Below are 6,000 nucleotides of genomic sequence, written 5' to 3' on the forward strand. Positions count from 1 at the left end.
CACCCCCCAATAGGCTTTGGGATTTCAAACTATATTTACTACTTTTTCATACAAATAACATTCAAGTGTTTGTAATAATAAATATATATTATTTTCGTAATCAGAAAAAAATAATAAGGCCCTTTTCATCTTGGTCAAAATGTGTCTATAAATTTTGTTGTTGTTTTTCTGAATTGGCCCTACTGAAAAAAATTACTAAATAAATATTGCTTGAGTATTTTTCTAATACCTTTCCATCAGAATATTTCAGTACTTGCTGATGTTTTCCATCAGGACATGTTAGACATTGGCAAATCTAATAACCAACTCATGCTGAGTGAGGGTTTATACTAAGGACCTGTGGAGAACATTTGCTTTGAAAGCAAGGTCCTTGGATTTCTTTACTGCATACTTTTGCAGAAAAGATCCTTCTTTCCATTTCATGAAGTCATGTGCCCAGGGTAGTGGGCAGAGTGTGGGAGGCACGAGTCATGAGTAGGAGTGCTGTGGGAGGTCTCTCTGTTGCAGGCTTCATGGTTCATTATCATGGCCACTTCAATGGAGAATTACAGCTGCAGAAACACAATCTGCCAAGGGCGATGCATCCAAGATCCTTGCACAAATTTGATCAGCTCCTTTAATGCAAAAGAGAAAGTCACAATTTTAGGTAGAGCTAATAGAAATGAGGTGAGGGGTATGGCGCATGCACCTGTTAGAACCTTCAAAAATGGCTGGCCCAATACATACATGTGAGGACATATATATGGTGCTATGGACTGCATGTTTGTGTGCTCCCAAAATTCATATGTTGAAACCCTAACCCCCAACGGGATGGTATGAGGAGGTGGGGCCTTTGCAAGGTTATTAGGTTTGGATGAAGTTATGAGGGTGGAACCCCCGTGATGGGATCAGTTTCCTTATAAAAGAAGGAGATGAGAGCTCTCTCAGCTATGCGAGGACACAGTAAGAAGGTGGCTGTCTACGAGCCAGGAAACAGACCCTCACCAATACCAGAACTGCCAATGACTTGATCTTGGACTTCCCAGGCTCCAGGACTGTGAGAAATAAATGTTTGTTGTTTAAGAGAACCAGTTTATGGTATTTTCATTATAGCAGCCCCAACTAATACATACAAAAACTTCAAATTCCCAACTAGCTGTTTCCTAGGCTAGTTGCTTTTGCAAACAAGGTAGTTCTACCTGGCTCCCATTGAGTAGTTTATCCATGACTTCATGCTTTTGAAATCAATCCTGGAACTTAGTACTTAGTACCCCCCAACCCTTATCACTGTGCTGTGATGTCCAGGTGAACTATATCTACGTTAGTAACCTCAATATGTGGTGGGTATATCAAAGTCTTGAGTGGATGATGTTTTATACTATACTATAAATATATTTTTTTGGAAAAAAAGATTGTTTTATAATATAACTAAGTAAAGTTTTAAAAAATTGGCTTAGTGAGTGGAAATATTCAGAAGTTAAGAGCTGGGCCAGGTGCAGTGGCTCACACCTGTAACCCTAGCACTTTGGGAGGCCGAGGCAGGAGGATTGTTTGAGCTCAGGAGTTAGAGACCAGACTGAGCAAGAGCGATACCCCGTCTCTACTAAAAATAGAAAAATTAGCTGGGGATAGTGGTGAGCACCTGTAGTGCCAGCTACTCAGGAGGCTGAGGCAGGAGGATCTCTTGAGCCCAGGAGTTTGAGGTTGCTGTGAGCTAGGCTGATGCCACGGCACTCACTCTAGCCTGGGCAACAAAGCAAGACTCTGTCTCAAAAAAAAAAAAAAAAAAAAAAGATGATGAAGTTAGAGCTGTAATCCTCTCAGAAAAGGGGGCACTGTCGATTGGAATTCTGAGCTAACTAAGTTGAATTTTTATATTTATTGAAAAGGGAGCCTGGGTTTTAAAAGTTCTCTCCCCATCAGTCAAGTTTTTGGAAGCCTTGTGTATGATTTCTATCTACTCTCTCACCTCCCTTTCACACCCCAATTCTTTGCTCCTGTGACTGCATTAAAACTAATGTTGCCAAGGTCCTTAGTGGTCTTTCAGTGGCCACATCTTAAAGACAGGTTTGGGCTCTCATATCAATTGACTCTCCTGCCACATGGCACCCACTGCCTTCTTGAACCTCTCTGCTTCATTGGCTTCTACTTGTCATCCTCCCGTATTTTCCTCTTGCCACTCTTGCTGTTTTTTCTCAGTATTGTTTAGCATTCCTTTGTCTCTCTGCCTGTCCCCCCTTAAATATCAGTGCTCCCTTAGGCTCTGTTCTCAGTCCTCTCTCTCTCTATTTCACCCACACCCAAAGCTTCAACTTCTGAGGACTCCCAAATCTGTATCTCTTAAGCTCAGATTCCACGTATTCAAATGTCTACTGAGCATCTACCTCAAACTCAACGTGTTCAGAACAGAAACTCTCAGGTGCCACAAGCACAACACAAGAAGAGAAATCATCATCTCCGTCCAGTCACAACTCTATTTATTGTCCTTTATTCCTAATCATGGTGGATGACACCACCATCAATCCAGTCATCCAACTGGGAAGCAAATGTCATTGTAGCCCCCTCTCTGTCATCTTTTGAATCCCTTCTCTCTGGGAGTTCTGTTGCTATTCTACCTCCTAGCTGCCTCAAGAATGCATGTTCTTTTCTCTATACTCATTGTCCTGCCTTATCCTAAAGCCTTTGACATCAGGATATCCCATTGCTAGCCCGGCACACCTGCCGTCTGTGCTCCCTCTCTCAGCTCCCCTCTCTGGGCTTTTGCGCCAAGTCATTCCAGTGCCTGACCTCTCAGGACTCTCTACCGTGGCCTTTGCATACGCTGTCTCTGCTGCCTCTCCCTCCCCTTTCCCCTGGCCAACTCTTTTTCATTGTAGAAAACATTACCTCCTCTGAAAAGGTCTCCTGATCCCCCAAAGCAAGAAAAGAGCACTCTGTGCCCTATCATAGAGTCCATCACACCATGATCAAATTACATATTCAATTACCAGTGAAATTATTCTTTCATCACACTGAGACCACCTTGAGGGCGGAATCATGTTTATTCATTTTCTTATTTCTATGTTTAACATAAGTCCTGGAATACAGCAGGCACTCAATAATGCTTTTTGCTCTCATGCACAAACGAGTGAATGAATGAATGCCAAGTGTTTCCAGTATCTTCTTTCATGGCTCCTTCATAGCTGTTATCACTCAGTTTGAAAGATTGCCCCATCTTCTCATAGCAAGCTCCAAGAATTTTTACAAGGTAGTCTCTTCTAAAAAAGCTAAAATATAACAAATAGTTATAATGTTTTAAAATAAAGCCAATTTTTAATTTTTAAACAATGTTTGTGTTGACATCTCCTGTACTTCTGGTATACACCCTCTTACCTCGAAGCTAAAGAGATCTCATTTCTGCAGAAACAGATGCACTAGGCTGACCCCACTCAGCTTGTCACTGATATTCCAAATATTCCATAAGGGCTTCTGTCTTTACCTCAGAGCCAATACATATGGTTTTCCTAGTCTTCCTGCTCAAGTCAATCCATAAATGTTTTTAATTTATGAACTTTTAAGCTCAAAAAGAAGATTTATTGGGCCACTTTAAATACTTATTTCTTGCTTACATAGGATTGAAAGATCACAATGGCTCCAGATCAATTGCATTTCATCTTTTCAGTACTCATTTCACAGCTGAGCACTTCTCAGAGTTATGAACATGAGTCTTGTCCCTGACAAGCCACAGCAAAGGCCAAAAGAATGAGCAAAATTACCCCCCCTGGAACCCACATGGAATAGCAGGAAGTACATAGGCAGCATCTGCCGTGACTTATTACAGCGTCCTCGTGACACAGGCCTCAAATCAATCCCAAAATGGAAGTCGCGGGTTATGGGTCTTTCACCACAGGAAAGCAACATACACATATATTTGAAAATAACACTCCATAAATCTCTGCCCCAGTCACAGAACTTTATCTCATGTGGTGCCAATAAGAAAGAAGCATATCTCAAAACAGCAGGAGGAAATTACTGTTTCATGTACAGAAACCTTTAATATCACTATAGAGAAATCTTTTAACACAAGTAAAACATGGAACTGTCTGCCTTAGGATGAGTCCAAAGGATCTGACAGACAAATAGAGTCTGACAGATTTCGTGTTTTGAAGTTAAATTCAACACTTAAAAGGAGATAAATGGGAAGAAAATAAGTTGTCTATAAAACTATAGTTACCTACATAGGCACCACCCAGCGCATCCTGTGTGTGAATGAAAGATTAATGTATGACCGAGGACACACGTGGCAGGGGTGAGGCTCTTATCCTGGGATTGACAAACCTCCTGAGGTTTATGTCAAAGCGTGTGTGTGTGCGCGTACACGCACGTGCATGCTCACACACAGCAGTACACGTGCTCACTCACAGTCATGGTGCATATGCATGTTTCTCTGAGAAGAGGATTCTGACCATTCCTCAGATTCTCCCAAAAGGCCTTTGACTCACGAAGTGATAGAAATCGCTGCTCTATAGCAAATGTTTCCCAGATTCATGAGCAAGGCTGTGTTGCTGTAAGATTCAAGATTAGTGAACCTGTGATGATCAAAACCACATTCCTGGAACACTGAGGCGGTGGTGTAAGCAGACAGGCCATGCCCACTCAGATGGGAATGAAAGGGAAAGTGACCCACAAACCTTGCGTCACATTTTGCTGTAAAGCCCACGTCAGTGAGGCAAGAGCAGAAAATCCTCCACTCCATGTTTGGGAGAGTGCAAATTGCAACAGGATACCCAGGTACATAGAGGAAAAGTGCTCCATCTGTTTCCCTCGGGTTTCCCACCTTACCTGTACCTCCAACTTACCTTTGGCTTTGCTGAGACAGCAAAGGGAGGGGCTGCTCCACAGCAGCTAGGATCATGGAGGAGAAGCAGCCACTGCCAGAGAAACCACTGAAAACAGAAAAAGAGGAGGTGAAATTGCCCGGCTTCTCCCCTCCTCCACTGCTCTGCAATGCCTTCCATTGGCTCAGCCTACGTGGAAGCCAGAGGGCAAAGAAGCTGGAAAATGCAGTCCCCTGTGATAGAGACAGCAGAGCAGGGAAAAGGCCAGAGCAACCAGGCTAATGACCAGCACATTCCTTTTTATGAAGATGATGTTGAGATGAGCTTGAAGAGGAATGCCAAATGGCTATGGAATTCTTCGTTGATATGGTGTGGGCAAGGGAGGTGAAATGAAGAAAGGCGGGAAAAGAAGGCAGGTGGCAAAGATTGGAAGTCAAGAAGTAAGAGGAGAGAAAAGAGTTGTCGGGGAAGAGGGGCCCGGGACTCGCTCTCCAAGTCTGCGAGGACAGCTGCTGGGATTAGGGGCGCCATTCGTACTCACAGTACAGAGCTGGGCCAGGCTAGGCCCAGGCCAGGGAAGGCCAAGGAGAGAATTACAGAGCTGCAAGCGACCTTAGTAACAAATAGAGAACCAAAATCTGCACTTTCATGTGAGTGAAGTTTGTTTAGATTCAATTCATAATTGATTGAAATCAATGTGAATTTAATTCTCTCCTGTCGAAATGGAATTTAAATATCTTTCAAGAAACTTAGGAAGGGATTTCAGAAAACCAAACTACTGCAGGCCCTTGTATTGAGCACAAAGGAAGAAAAGAACTGAGAACAAACAAAGCAGCAGAAAAAATGTGTGTGGGGGGATAAGGTGTAGGAGAAGAGAGCCCAAGGGATTTCTTTAGTAATGTTTGTTTATGGCTGTTTCAAATTAAGGAACTAATTTCGGGTTGGGGAATAAATAAAGTTCTTTGAGAAATAGACTATTGCTAAGCACGCAACGCCGCCTAGAGTTAAGGAGAGAAAAAAAATCTAGTGACACACTTGGCTTGTTTATTTTGTGGTGTTAATGTGTTTGTGAAAAGAACCCAACTCTTACTATTTTTCTTAACGTTTCCTGTTTAGCTGCCCATGCAGGTGAAGAACCAGCACCTCTGCCTGCTTTCCTCACTCGAGCCTTCGATGGGATCGTCTTTTCAGAGGAGGCAGGTGA

This window comes from Eulemur rufifrons, chromosome 1 (genome assembly GCF_041146395.1).
Source record: "Eulemur rufifrons isolate Redbay chromosome 1, OSU_ERuf_1, whole genome shotgun sequence".
NCBI classification, from domain to species: Eukaryota; Metazoa; Chordata; class Mammalia; order Primates; family Lemuridae; genus Eulemur; species Eulemur rufifrons.